The sequence below is a fragment of the Sprattus sprattus genome, assembly GCF_963457725.1.
Source record: "Sprattus sprattus genome assembly, chromosome: 6".
Classification (NCBI taxonomy): Eukaryota; Metazoa; Chordata; class Actinopteri; order Clupeiformes; family Clupeidae; genus Sprattus; species Sprattus sprattus.
In genome coordinates, this window is record NC_137925.1 from 11,393,286 (window position 1) to 11,409,875 (window position 16,590).

Consider the following 16,590-nt stretch of genomic DNA (forward strand, 5'->3'; position numbering starts at 1 on the left):
CTGTTTTATGTTTGACTATGAAAAATGTAGGCCTACACTGAAAAATTTTACAAAAGGAGAAAGGGCTCAATGAGTCATTGTCATTCATATGGTGTGTTTCGATGATTGTGTTTTCAATTTTGCACTTCTGTGTGCTGTAAATGCTTGGTAGTGTGCAGCTAATGCTTAGTTGTGTGTACTAAATGAATGTATGTGTGTGTGTTTTGAAAATATGGCTGTGTGTACCAAATGAAAACACGAGTTCCATTTTGTGAAGAGTTAAGAGATTTGATAGCAAAGAGTCATCTTGCAAAGGGAGTGTCAGGTTTAGCATTTTGTGTGTGAGGTTTTCAATTTTCTGTGTGCAGTTTTGAGAAAGACGTTACTGTTTTGAAAAACGGGTTTTAGCAACAGTGAAAAACTGTAATACTTCAGTGTAACCTGTACCTATGTGGAGTGCAAATATGTCTTGCCATTACACTACACAACAGCTCTATGTCTGCTAACACTACAGAATGCATAATTCCTACGGGCACTGCACTAGTTTTGTATAGCCTAATCTTTATTTTCAAATACTCAATATTCTTTATTTCTATTTTGATGGGAATAGGCAGGTGAAACAATGACATTCTCATGATGTGCTATACACAGAAACATCGTTTGGATTTCTTCTACAATAGGCCGAACGACACCCCTGGATAAGGTGTTGAGGGGGTTGAAGCGTACGCGTGACTGTATGAGCTATGAAACTAGCGATTTAAAAAAAGTTTCAATGAAGAACATGGTTGCAAATATATATGTATACAACCATCTAGCTAGAAAGCTACCATATAAGCCAATGGAGTGGTGGCATAAGCGCTAATTGTGCCATACAACTACTGTTTGAAAGCTTCAGTTAAGACCTACATACTCTCCATTGGTCGCGTAGCACATTTCAGATCAAACCGAGTCATTATAAACATATACAAAGTTGTGTAGATAGCTTTATTAATGTAAAATATTCCTCGCTTCAAGTAACCATGTTTTTTTTTTTAATTCCCCTTTCTTCCAAACGACGGTCGAACGACGCCCCTGGTGGATTAAATCGCTAAGTGTGAAGTTACTACTGGTCCTGACCACACGTAGAATTCTTCTCAACGAAAGATACACTTAAGCTAAGTGCCGCGTCGGGAAACCCGTCTGCAACGTAGGATTCCTCTTATGAAGGATTTCAAGTGCTTTTTAGGCTAAGTGCGCGTTCGGGAAACGAGGCCCAGTTCTTTAGTTAACAAAGGTGGATGACAGAAACAGAAAAGGTTGTCAACAAAACACAAACAATGATGTCAGAGCAACAACAGTTATAATAATTGTTTAGGTACTTGATCGCTTTCTTCTGAGGCTGGGCTGAGAAGTCGCTGGAAGTTCGCGCACACAGGCTTGCGTGACTAGAGAAAACAAAGACATTGTTCTCCCCACGATCAAACCCCCTCGGCTAGCTAACCCGACGGCATTCCTGTCTCGCATTCCAAAGCCACCGCTGCTCTGAAGCCCATGTTTTTTTTCCTCCTGTTTTTTTTTTTTTACTTCTTTTGAAGGGGAAAGTATGGCAGGGAGTGATTATTTATGAAGTGCTACAGGACAAGCTGTTCGTTTGGGAATTGCTAAGAAATTTGAAAAAAGAGTAGGGAATAAAAAAAAAACATCTGTAGTTAAATGTTATTGTAAGTAATATTCTTATTATAACTTTAATTATTATTATTATTATGGTTGGTGTTGCTATAATTACTATGATTATTGTCATTGTTACCAGTTGTAAAAGCACCAGGAGACCTGTGTCTGTGACAGTGTAAAACCAGAATGAACACCACAACCTCTTTACCACAACCACCCAAACATCAATAATTGATCACTACCATTTGCAATAATTACTTCATCAAAACTATTAAATGATCTGAACATCAGCAAGCAAGTTGTCAACAGGATAGAATAAGAGTCCAAAGCAGGGGCACTGTCCGTACATGCTGACCAATGAGATGGATAATGGATGGAGATGTGGATGCTTATGTCCAGGCACTACTGGGGGGAGAATCTGACACATGGCTCGCAAACACAGTGGAAGTGTTCAGGTAGTGGTTTTGAGAGGAGGGTAGAACAGATGTTGTACTAATTGAGTTTTGTGTGCTTGCGTGTGCGTGTGTGTGTGTGTGTGTGTATGTGTGTGTGTCTGTGTGTCTGTACGTGTGTGTGTGTGTGTGTGTGTGTGTGTGTCTGTGTGTGACAGTCACTCATTTCGGTCTTTTGTCACGACACGCACTCCCGCCACACATCGTATTTCTCACGCTGAAAAAAAAACCCTAGGCTATTTAATGTTCCGCCGCGCGCAAACATGACCTGGTCGTGCTGCCCACACCATGAAGGAATCAAGCACGTCTCACCGAATCCCCTGCAGTTCTTCTGTAAGGTGCAACTTATCAGCCAATCAAAAAAAGAAATGGGCTACACATCTGGGTAAGATTCAATCCAGCAGCCAATGAAAATAAAGTATCCTGGAATTGCGCGCGATTGATCTTGTATATGATCCAAAGTGATCCATGTCACCAGTTCACCCAAACACTAGACTGTCCTTTTTGCCTATATTTGTGTTTACGACGTTTTTAGCAGGGACGTGCGGTCAGAGGAGGCAGAGCATATATTCATATTTCTCTACTAATCTGTATGGGTGTAATTTCTGCATCATTCCGATTATTTCGAGCATTTTTATTATCAAAATCGCTGAATTTGCGCATTTCCAGTTCCAGAAAACAGGGACCACCGTAGTTATATTTTCCCTAGACAAAATTAAATGAGCCATATCATTGGTGGGAGGGCTACATACGCTAGCTTGTAACTATTAATATCTTATTTGACACGGTGTAAAAGTTCAATTAGCACACCGGTTGTACGTGTAGCTGTAGGCCTATAGCCTCTTAAAACTAAAGTCTGTTGAGTATTAAGCCGCATAACTTCTATTACTTTTAAAAAACGTTTAAAAGTAATAGTATTAGACAATAAAACATAACGTTTTTTTCAGTTCTGGTCAGATGACAATTTTTAAACCATAGGCATATACATTTCTATTTTTTTTAAACAACTAGAGATCGGAATGACGTAATCACTTCCGATTTCTGTGCCTCACCAGCTACGAACCTCACGGCACGTCACTGGTTTGTATGCCTTTGTCTGTGATTTGTCTAATACAAGTACGCAAACTTTGCAAAAATTAAATAAATATAGGTTTGTTTTGCTTTTTTAATAACCTTGTATTATCTCTTGTCCTGTCTTACTTCCACCCCATGGCCTTAAAATCAAAGTCTTCTAAAACAAAATGCTTTTCAGTTATTTTTGTCTTTTTCCACAGGTCTACAGAGTGACATTAAGATATTTAACACAATGCCACAATGAATGACCTCAGCATCAGAGATGTCTCACCTCATGACTGGCACCTATCTTCCTGCATAGTTACTGAGATAAAGACAACACGAAGTGACACAGCGTCTATAGGGTGGGGTGGTATAACGTGACTGAAACAATTAATTTTGATTGAGCCCTTTCTTTGTTCCAGCAAAGAATTTCTGGAACAAAGAAAGGGCTCAATCAAAATAGACTAGAATCTAGTCGGACCAGTGAGATAAGTTCCAACGTTCCAAAAACCCTACTGGCTTCCAGCACACGTACCATCCTTTTATTTGATGGTGATGGTGTCTTGTATAGGATCCAAAGTGATCCATGTCACCAGTTCACCCTAACACTAGACTGCCTTTTTTGCCTATGTTTGTGTTTATGACGTTTGTATGCTATTGTCTGTGATTTGTATAATACAAGTAGCCTACGCAAGTACGGGGCGCTCGGAGGGGGTCTTGCCTGGGGCGTAATTCCTTGTAGAACCGCCACTGAGTAAGTTGTCTCACAAATTCACAATGGTTTGACACAAGCAATGACAACTTGACTGCAGTTACAGAATATTTCCCAGATAATTAGTGTTTGTAGCCAACACAGTTTTAGGCTACAGCCTGCCTTTTCACTATAGCTTTGACTCTGAACTTCGTTAATAGGCTCTAATAAATTCGAGTAGGCCTATCAAAAATATATGTAGCCTATAATTCGAAGGAATATTAGGCAGCCTTTAATCTTCATTTTTTTGTAAATGTGTTTGCTTGAACGTTCTATTCAGATTCCGAGGCTTCTTCGCCTGGTGAAGTTGTGAGTAGCGAACTCATTAGGCATACTAGCATGTTATGAATATCCTGGCCATGGATGCATTAATCATTGCATCCGTCTTTCAAAGATGTCAGTTAAAAAAAAAAAATGAGCATACTGGCGTTCTATCTGCCGCCAAGAGAACTCCTGTGCCCATCAAGGTGTGCTGGATGTGACAAGGTACATAGGCAGTAGGCTAAGCGGCATCAGGCCTAACAGCAGGCACTGAAGTCAACCAACACAGTCAAAAACGTTTACTTGCCATTGACAGCAGAGATGAGTGTACAATAGGTCAAGGTACATTTAAATGCACAAGGTTGACTGCAATGTACAAAAATAAAAAAAATCCCAATTAATACGTCTAATTCTATGACTATGAACAGGCACGTGCACAGACATTTTGGGGGGCAGGTGCTCAAAAAAAAAAAAAGGGCGCCCATCACCAAAATTATTAATGAAATGAAATCTCTCTCGCTCTCTGTCTTCCACTCCCTTAACGTCTGATACATCAAATGATGTCTGGGGTGCCTTTTTTCTGTAATTGGTCCACCTCACCATGCTTGTGCATCAAATCTGAACTTGGGGAATACTCCAGCCACCCATTTTTAGAAAACCAATGCTTTTGGAATGACCGCCCTTCATATTTGTTTTGGAGGAAAGATTCTGGTTGTCGTTGTAAAACTGGCAAAACGAAGAGATACATAAATATCACGTTAAACAATGTGGGAAAGGATAGCATGACCCCGAGAGCTAGCATAGTTTACCTGCTATTTTCTAGCTGTGAATTCTCGTGACATTTAAACAAACATTCAACATACTTTCGAAATTGTTTAAACGGCATTTATACAACACAAAATATGCACTTTCAGACAAATAATGTAATTAAACCTGACAAACGTCAGTAAACAGCTGGACAATGCTTTGAAATCAAGTTAGTTGTCTGTTTATTTTTTTAGGAAACGTCGGACCAGTCCGGTTTACAGACGTATTGTTTTCAGCGGCACTAATGTTGTTAATTTTTTATACAACGTCGGGGGATTGCACAAACACCGTCATTACCTGTTTGTCTGATGCAGGTCAGTGAAGAAGTAGGCTGCACCTGTTGGCCTGCCGCTCAACACTGATGTGGGGGATGAGGAGGGAGGGGGCTTGTGAGCACCGCAGAAAATAGGCAAAGAACACTTTATTCTATGTCTATGCCGCGGAGCATGTCGAGGCGAAATTCTCACAAGAACTCCAAATAAATGCCCCCTCAGATATCAAAACACATTTGGGGAAATTGATGACGAGAGACTAATTTGTATTCTAGAAATATTGATGATTGAAAAAAGAATTGGTCTCCAGAAAAAAAGGGCACTTTTTCTCAACCAGGGCACAAGGGCTGGTGCTTGAGCACCAGTTGGGGTCTATCTGTGCACGTGCCTGACTATGAATATATAAGGGACGTACGACTGGGGGGGCGTGGCGGGCGGAATGGGAGCGGGTCGGGGGCTTGACGGGGGGATACGTCACTCTTGCCTGTCTTCAAAACTTGAGAGCACTGAAACACTAACCTATCTGATCTTTATGTGCTAACTTACTGCAGTAATATAGAAGTGAATTCCTCCGTGCAAAAATGCGACGTGCCAGTCGATCTATGGAACTTTTACAAAGAAGGAAGAAAACCCGAGCTTGAAAGCATTGTTTTCCCTTGACCATATTATAGGGAACTCTGGACGGGATCATCTCTGGTTCTTTTTTAACATGAATCTTGGACTGCCGTTGAGTCCTGGCTGTGATGAAACACCCCAGGTACCCATGAGACTGAGAGTGAAAGAAGAAGAAGACATAAAAGAAGAGGAATATGGACACATGATTTCATGCCAAGATGAAGAAGAAAAGCCCATTGCAGATCTTCAGTGTAAAACTGAATCAGACTTCACAAAGTCACTAAGCTCCACTTATAATGAAACACTACAGATAGTGGAGGTAAAAGTGAAGAAAGAGGAGGATGAGCAGGAACACAACGATTGTCTTCTGGAAAGTAAGTACTTCATAATGATGAACTAAGAACTTTGTTCAATGGTCAATTCGTGATGACGTCAGACTGCAGGCAGGGTTTAAAGGCACCCAGTGCAACTTTCGAGGCTTAAAAATAAACATTCAATTTCTAGTCTTTTTTACACGTAGTAAGTTTCAATAACTCCATACCATTACATACCGACATTCAAGCAGCAAAGATGAGACGTCGTTGTGTGGTGAGAACTGATAGAAAATCGATAACAACAACAATCGCCGCCATTTTCTTTATTTTTTTTAACCTGCAATAAATAAAGCAGGCTTCCAGTCAATGGAAAAATGGCTTCTCCCCACCGGCGATTGTTGTTGTTTACGATTTTCTATCAGTTCTCACCACACAACGACGTCTCATCTTTGCTCCTTGAATGTCGATATGTAATGGTATGGTGTTATTGAAACTTACTACGTCTAAAAAATAGTAGAAATTGAATGTTTATTTTTCATTGAATGTTTACATAAAGTTGCACTGGGTGCCTTTAATAGGCATGTTGAGGATTAGTTTGATGTCTTCATTAATTGACTTATAGATTGTATGTCTTTTCAACTCCAGGCTTTTGCAACCTTTAGAAATGTCACAAAATGTGACTTCTGGAGATAGAGAGGTGTATGTGTGTGACGTGTTTAAGTTCTGTTTCATTGGGTTTGATAGCGAGGTGTGTGTGTGACTTGTTTAAGTTCTGTTTCAGTGGGTTTGGAGTGGGTTAGGGTTAGGGAGTGTGATAAAATAAAAACTTGATAACCATAGGTGAATAAATAATACATTAATCATTAATTATGTTTTTCTTTTTTTAAGTAAGATAAATGTTCTAGAAAAGTGTTATTTAAAAATGGTGGCTGAAAAAAAATCTAAATGAAAAGCAAAAAATATACAAAATGTAGAGCTCTGGGCCTCGTTTCCCGAACGCGCACTTAGCCTAAAAAGCACTTGAAATCGTTCGTAAGAGGAATCCTACGTTGCAGAAGGGTTTCCCGACACGGAACTTAGCTTAAGTGTATCTTTCGTTGAGAAGAATTCTACGTGTGGTCAGGACCAGTAGTAACTTCACACTTAGCGATGCAATCCACCAGGGGCGTCGTTCGCCCTATTATAGAAGAAATCCAAAGGATGTTTCTGTGTATAGCACATCATGAGAATGTCATTGTTTCACCTGCCTATTCCCATAAAAATAGAAATAAAGAATATTGAGCATTTGAAAATAAAGATTAGGCTTTACAAAACTAGTGCAGTGCCCGTAGGAATTATGCATTCTGTAGTGTTAGCAGACGTAGAGCTGTTGGGTAGTGTAATGGCAAGACATATTTGCACTCCACATAGGTACAGGTTACACTGAAGTATTATTGTGATGCATGTTTCCTTTTCATTAAGAAATGTGTTAATGGTAGCCTTTTTGGAGAGTTACCAGTTATATAAGTTTGAGATTATGTAGTGGATGCAGTTGAATATAGATGTCAACGTTGCTGTCTAAACTATAAACTAAATGTCATAAAGAAAGAAATTATTTAAAATGAAGTTATGGTTGAAAGAAGATCACTTCTTTATTGTAAGGGTAAGTGTAGGGTCATGCAGTTGGACTTAAATTGTAGGTTAATTGTATTGAATGTATGTAGCCTACTGTACTGTATGACTTCGATGATGCTAGCTTTGACAGCCGACTCTCAGACAGATCGTAATAAATGTCCTTACAATGGGAACACAGTTTAAATACTCTGCTGGAGATGGCGTTACTATCCCCGCCCCGAATTCAGTTCACAGTGCACGTTCGATGCACGCATAGGCTAACTAATTTCACAGCAATTAACGTAAACAGGTTAACGTGACGTAAACAGCTCCTAAGAGATACTTAAGAACTCGTGCACGTTGCGCTCGTGCACCTGACTTTAAGTTGATGGTTGGGAAACGCACGTAAATAGAAAGTGTTACTTAGTCTACGATGTCGCGAAAATCCACGTAGGCCGTTAAGATACGTCGTTATCGGGAAACGAGGCGACTGGTCTGTAATTAGTAATCAGAGCCAAAGCTTCGCTTTTTAAGAGAGATGATCGCTGTCTTGATGAGATATTGGAACAAATCCTGACGTCAGAGTTCATTATTATTAGTTATAACACGGGTAGATGGAATTATAACACGGGTAGATGGAATCCACCATTCTGAGAGTTAGTTCCGGGGTGTGCTATATTCTACGGTATAGTAACTGTACGACCTGTTTTCATCTACCTGAGCGTTCCATATCAGTACGCACTCAAAAGGAAATATCTATCCAAGATGGCGGCGTGTTGTGGCTAATGTAGTGGGGAATGTTTCATGTGAATTAAGCTATCTACACGACTTTTTATATGTCTAAATTGACTCGGTTAGTTGTTTCTGTGCTACGCGAATGTTGCAGAGTATTGAAAGTCTTTACTGAAAGTCTCGAATATCATTTGTAGTTGACTTTTAGCGCTTAGACCAAAAACCCATTTGAAACACACGTAGCTTTTGTGCTAGGTCTAACAGACGTTAAAATCCCAATGCTATTTGTCTGTTGCATAGCAACAGCCACACAAAGGGGGACTATTTTCTCTTGGCTACTGAAATGCGATACACAACGTTTGGTGTCTACAACTTTTTTTGTCCTGAAAGGCAGCTTACTGTTTACTTTAATTGTACTTAATATTTTGGAGTCGCTGGCAACCGTGTTATAAAAGCAATAAGGTACTCGAGTCAGTACGGTATCGTCAATAATGTACTTGTTCGAGGGTCGGGCCTAACAACTCCCTCGAACAAGTACATTATTGACGATACCGTACTGCCTCTCGAACCTTATTGCTTACTATTATTAGTATTATTATTATTGAACTACTTACTTAGGCCTACCGAGAGTGAAGTCATGCCGGAATATCACACTGAGGCTGTAACCAAACGGTCAAGGTTAGTAAGTTGTTTATTATATTTTTGTTTTAGCTCCTTTCATTTTGTAAATGAAAATAAATAGTAATTGTAAATTGAAAACATGTCGTTTTGTTCAGCTCAAGTCTTCCCACGACACAGTTCGTTTCAGGCTTTGCCTAGCAACCAATTCCATGCTAACTTCAAGTTACAATCAAAAACAGAAACGGTCAACACGGCTTAGCTTAAATGGCTTTAATTTACAGGAAAGTAACAACACAAGTGATTCAAACAATAGTAGTCTAGTCTTTATCATCACTGTCAATAACACATTTTCGCTGCTTCTGAATTTCCTCATGGCTTTTGATGTTTATCAATACTAATTTTGAAGTTGACGTCAGAGGGCAATTAGAATCCGTATCAGACCGGCGGACTGCCCGTCGGTGTCGGGCCTAACAACACCCTCGAACAGTAGGCTACATTATTGACAATACAGTAGCCTACTGCCTCTCGTACCTTATTGCTTAAGTAAAGTCTCATCAAGTAGACTGTGCTTAGAGGGTGTTCTAGAGCAGTGGTTCTCAACCCTTGGGTCGCCGGAGTTTCTGAAAAGGTCGCGAGACGAATTCTAAATGTAAAACCTTTTTTTCAAGCCATGCTCCCTCTGTCCATTAGGGAATCCCTGCCCCCAGTTCTGACATTAAACTACATAAGCCGGTAATGGTTTTGCATGTAGGCCTATCTAACGATAACATGTTTGAACATTCAGCCAATCAAATTTGCATATAAGATATTTCAAATGTATGCAACATGTATTGCGCGATAACATGCTCTGACATGACCGGATAATGTCTATAGGCGACTAGTGTAGGCAAAAAGTCAACAGAGTATCTTCGTGTAAAACGAGTACCAGCTCAGATACGACGTCTTCTGAAGAACTAAAGAGGGAGTTTTACAGGCGTGTGACCCGGTATTTCTGAAATATGGATTTACGTAGGCTATTGCGTGAATAATGGTGAGCACCCGCCGTTGTGTAGGCCTAGTGCTATGCAACGAAATACTTGCTAATGAAAGCCTGAAGCCTTCGAAATTGCAGATACATTTTGAAACAAAGCAGGCCAACTATAAAGATAAAGACTTTTTTTTTTTTTTTTTTTTAATGTATGAGCATACATCCCCCCCCAAAAAAAACAATTGTTGTGCACTGCACTCATAGGTGAAAAAGAAGCAGCGAACTTAAAGACAATTCCCGTGATAAACGACACTGTTCATGTGAGGATATGTGACATGTCAAATGATGTTGAGCAGCAGCTCACTGAACGTCTCTTTTGACTATATCGCCTTAAAACTCGGTGAATCCACAGACGTGGCTAGCCATGCCATTCTCTTGGTTTACGTGCGGTAGCCTATGTGCGGAATGATGACTTTGAAGAGCAGTTATTATTTAATTCAGATTTGCCAACATTTACCACTGCAGGCAGCAGATATTTTTTTTTCTGCAATGGACACATACTTTAACTCAGTCAGCTCTCCTGGTCAAAGTGTGTTGGTGTGACAACGGATGGGGCAGCCTCGATGACAGGAAAACATTCAGGGATCTCATTTAGGCTACTATTTGAACATGTTCATTTCTCATTAAGGAGTTGAGCATGTAAGTAAGGATTTCTCATTTAGAAAATCAACATAAGTCCTGTGATAAGTGGAACATGTTAGGTCCATCTCTGAATAAAAAGGTGAACATGTAAGTCCATAGATTCTTCTTAAGAAGTTGAACATGTAAGTTCATAATTTCCTATTAAAAAGTTGAAAATGTATGGCTGAAGTCCATTTTTGTTCAAAGAAGTTCAGAAGTCAATGATTGCATAACTGATCCTGACTTTTAAACAGTTACATGTGTTTTCAATGGTAAAACAGTGGTAGATGATTAAGCCTATAGCAGTAGTGGTAGTAATCATAATAATAAAATAATAATACAATTGTTAAACTATTGGCCTGATGATTCATGCTGATTATTAATTGTTGGGTCGCAACTGCGCTGGTCTCTAAAAATTTGGGTCATGGAGCAAAAAAGGTTGAGAACCACTGTTCTAGAGTGTTCTTAAGACGGTGTTCTAGAGTGTTCTTAAGCAGATTTTCACTCTGTGTATCACTACCCTGGATGGGTAGTGATAGTGTGTGTCACTATCTCTGCTAGGGCTCATTTCCATAGGCATGTTGAGGATTTTGATGAGAAGATCAGGGAGGTATATTTTGGGATGTCAGTAGTGGTGAAGGATCAGTCAATGTGAGTAAGCAAATGTATTTTGTTTTACTAGTGAAGGGGGTTGAAACACAAACATGCTCCCATGCAGAGCCAGAAAATCAAGTTAAATGACCAATCTAATTCTTCCAGGTGTATCAGAGCATCCAAACAATGGAATATTTCCTCATCGGTTAACAATGAATTGCTGCATCTAGAACAGGAGTTTTTAACAGGTTTTGTCACAGGGTCCCCCATTCTGACTAGAAAGTAATTTGCGGCCCAATGATGTGCCTGCACACGTGTGCATGTTTGTAACCGCAGCCGCCACGCCGCCTCCCCCTCCTCCACAGATATTCTGCCTATAATACTTAAATATGTTCAGTTATCAGGGTAGATCACTTACCGCTGTCGCCACGCCCCCTCCCCAGCGCAAATGTTCCGCCTGTAGCACTTGTCAGTGTAATTCTTCGATATTCTTCACGAGTAAGAGTAATCTGGACATGTAGTGAAATATCAAAGCAAATTTATATATAAAAAAAAAATCATGGTGAACTGATCAACATAGGCTCATGTCACGGACCCCCTGCAATGCCGTCCCGGACCACCAGGGTGCCACGGACCCCCTGTTGAAAACCCCTGATCTAGAACATATGTCTGTCATTCTAAATCCATATGAATCTCTTTCAGGTGCAGAACATTCAGATGGAACCCAACAGAAGCTCCATCGACAGAATGATGAACTATACCAGCAACTCAATGAATGGCCTTACCACTGCACAGTCTGCAGGAAGAGTTTCACGGTCCTGAAAGAACTCGAGGAACACCAGGAAACACACACTCTTAGTGTTAATCAAAAGCAGAGCACTGGTGAGAAGCTTCATGTATGTGCCGAGTGTGGAAAAGCATTTTCACAGATTTCCCATCTTAAAACACATATGTTAATACACACTGGAGAGAAGCCTCATAAATGTGCCCAGTGTGGAAAAGCATTTTCACAGATTTCAAATCTTAAAATCCACATGCGAATACACACTGGAGAAAAGCCTCATAAATGTGTGCAGTGTGGAAAAGCATTTTCACAAGTTACAAATCTTCAAACCCATATGTTAATACACAGTGGAGAGAAGCCTCATAAATGTACCCAGTGTGGAAAAGCATTTTCAACCTCCTCAAGTCTTCAAAGGCATATGCGAATACACACTGGAGAGAAGCCTCATAAATGTGCTCAGTGTGGAAAAGCATTTTCACAAGTTACAAATCTTCAAACCCATATGTTAATACACAGTGAAGAGAAGCACCATAAATGTCCCCAATGTGGAGAAGCATTTACATTTTCCTCAAGTCTTCAAAGGCATATACTAATACACACTGGAAATAAGTTTCATGTATGTGCCGAGTGTGGAAAAGCATTTCAAATCTTAACACCCATATACTAATACACACTGGATAGAAGCTTCATGTATGTGCCGAGTGTGGAAAAGCTTTTTCGCAGATTTCAAATCTTAATTACCATATGCTAGTACACACTGGAGAGAAGTCTCATAAATGTGCCCAGTGTGGAAAAAGATTTTCAGACTTTAGGTCTTAAAATTCACATGCGAATACACACTGGAGAGAAGCCTCATAAATGTGCCCAGCGTGGAAAAGCATTTGGAGACGTCTAAAAACACCAAATGGAAACTGATGTGTAACACTTTTGTCAATCTGCTTCAAATTTTTACACACACGTCAAGATGTTGGTGCATCAGGAAATGTTATTGTAAGTTTCCTATGACATTCAAAACCCAGTTCTACACTGCAACATAAAAAGCACTAGGCGTTTTATGTTTTTTTCTGACAAATGTTTAAGTTTTGCTGCTCTGAAATGTAAACTAAAATGACATAATAAAACACTTTAACTGATTGCATTTGATGGCCCAAGTGTCTACTTTAATTTAAGCCATGAATGGTTATGCAATGTGTAGAACCATACAATTTCTCACAAATTCAGCCCTATAGAACATGGGTGCACTCCAATCTGGCTTATTTTCTACTGCTATTAAGTAAGTAAGTAAGTAAGTTTTATTTATAGAGCACATTTATATACAGCATAAACTGACCAAAGTGCTGTACAATGACAAATAATACAATATAACAATAAAAATTGACCATAAGTCCTTATATCCAATACAAAGTGCAATAACATTCAATAACAGAACACCCCACATAGACAAGAACAGGGGGTTAACAGTTAGGGGGAAAGGAAGGCCAGGGAGTAAAAGTGGGTTTTTAGCCTAGACTTGAAGGCAGAAATGGAGGGAGCGGATCTAATGTCCTGAGGGAGCTGGTTCCACAGACGTGGAGCGGCGACAGTAAAGGCCCTGTCACCTTTCTGCTTGAGCCGTGAGCGTGGCACATGCAGAAGCCCTTTGCTAGAGGATCTGAGGGACCTTTGGACTGACTGGGGCTGTACAAAGTCAATGATGTAGGCTGGGGCCAGCCCATTGAGTGCCTTAAAAACAAATAATAAAACTTTGAACTGTATCCTAAAGTGAATGGGGAGCCAGTGCAAGGAGGCCAGAATGGGGGTGATGTGCTCACGCCTCTTGGTGCCAGTTAAAAGACGTGCTGCTGCATTTTGAACCAGCTGTAGACGTCTGAGTGAGGATTGAGGGAGGGAAGCACACTATTGTTCTTCGTTATTTATTCTCCCCGTTTTTCTTGCAGCTAACTACGCCTCGCCCGATTGAGATAGAGACGCCGTTCAAACACCGAAACGTCCGGCCTGTGCTTCACTGACACCTGCGCCAAGGTCCCAAGGCTCCTCTTCTCTCTGTACCTCTCCATTCAACTGTATAACTAGGAATATTAAGAGACACCTTCTATAACAGGGCTCTACTCACTCATGCATACTCACTCATGTTTACTCACTCGTGCATACTCACTCATGCATACTCACTCATGTTTACTCACTCATGCATACTCACTCATGCACACTCACTCATGTTTATTCACTTGTGCATACTCACTCATGTTTACTCACTTGTGCATACTCACTCATGCATACTCACTCATGCATTATCACTCATGCATTCTCACTCATGCAAACTCACTGTTTACTCACTTGTGCATACTCACTCATGTTTACTCACTCGTGTATACTCACTCATGCATACTCACTCAGGTTTACTCACTCATGCATACTCACTCATGTTTACTCACTCATGCACACTCACTCATGCATACTCACTCATGTTTACTCACTTGTGCATACTCACTCATGGATACTCACTCATGTTTACTCACTCGTGCATACTCACTCATGCATACTCACTCATGCACACTCACTCATGCATACTCATGTTTACTCACTCATGCATACTCACTCATGTTTACTCACTTGTGCATACTCACTCATGCATACTCACTCGTGCATACTCACTCATGCATACTCACTCATGTTTACTCACTCATGCATACTCACTCATGCACACTCACTCATGCATACTCACTCATGTTTACTCACTTGTGCATACTCACTCATGCATACTCACTCATGTTTACTCACTCGTGCATACTCACTCAGGTTTACTCACTCATGCATACTCACTCATGCATACTCACTCATGCATACTCACTCATGCATACTCATTTGTGCATGCTCATCCAGCAGAGAGAGTGTGTGTGGTAGGCGCGCACGGCTGACACCTGCCCCAATTCCAAGGCACTTGTTCTCTCTGTCATGGCCGCAACAGAGCAAGCACACTCTCGCAGTTCGTTCACGAAACGCATTCTAGTTTTACAATTTATCAACTTTCCATGAAGCTCCATTTCATATCATGCAATCATGTACATGTACACCCCTCCGACTGGACCGAAAACACAGTACTGGCCTTAAACCACTGGGGAGATCAACATAAATTATTTCGCTACCAAGTTCATTCAGTACAATTGACAGTCTAAAGAACAGATATTTAATAGGCAGTTTATCTTTTATAGACAGAACTTCTCTACATATTTACCTAAGAAAGAATGGGCTTTGGATAACAGTTGGTGCTATCATGGCTACACCCCTTTAGCCGTGATTAGGTATTGTCAGGCTTTTCTAGGGAATTGAACCCGGCTGGCTTGATCTGGGGAACCAGCGCTTAGCCCAGTGTGCTAATGAGAGGACCCAGTTGCAGGATGTTGAAAAAGGATTGTTTATTGCAAAACAGCGGTAATCCAAAACAGAGGAGTGCAGTGGGAAATCCAAAAACACAGAAGATCCGAATCCAGGGCAAAAGGCCATAAACAAAAGAAGTTACTAGAAGTGTAGCTATCAGTGGAACTATGCCCTTGCAGCGAGAGGCGATGCTTGAGAGTTACGCGACAAAAAGCAGTATAAGAACTGCACAGTGAACAAACCTTGAACTAATGCTAGGCATAGCGAAGAAACACAAGGACCCGATGAGTGCCAGAGAAACTAGCCAGGTATTTATACCCTGGCTAATAGGGACTAAGTGGCTAAGTGGTAACCATACAATGGGACACAGGTGTGGGCACACAATGGGGAATAGGTGAGGGCACACAAAGACAACAAAGGCACATGTGGACACAAATTAGTTCATGATGTCCTTTGGCCACCAGAGGCCGACAATGTGCCAAATCGTGGCAATGGTTGCCTGAAGTCATGACAGGTATATGCTATATAATGTTTATGCATGCTGCGTTTAAATTTCTAGCAAAGCTAATTGATAGAGACATTTTAATGAAGACATTGTTATTGTATTTTAATCTGCTTGCTTTTCCTGTGTGCTGAGGCCTTGAATACTCTCTTGCTGAGGCAAACCACCTGTTTTTGTACTGATAATCATGCACACTGCCTAACTCTCAAGGACATATTCTGAGATCACTGCAGCAGCTTCTGAAGGGATGGGACGGGAGAATACCGCCCTTTGTGTGATGAAACCTGTTTTTTCTACTCACATAAGGCTGTCTGCGCCCAGCTCTTCTTTGGAGTTTGTTCATGATATTTGGTTGTGACACATCTCCCTCTTTTGCAAAAGATAAAAGTACTATTTTAAATTCTGATTGCTGTCTCATCAATATTAACGTCTTAATATAATTTATCTAACACTAATCAATTTCAAAATCCGTGCCAAAAACTTCCCACTGGCTATTTGAAGGGACAAACTAAGAGCTAAGAGCAATTCTGTTTAATTCATCAATAAATCAATCAATGCATGTTCCGTTAGAACCCTGAATTTAC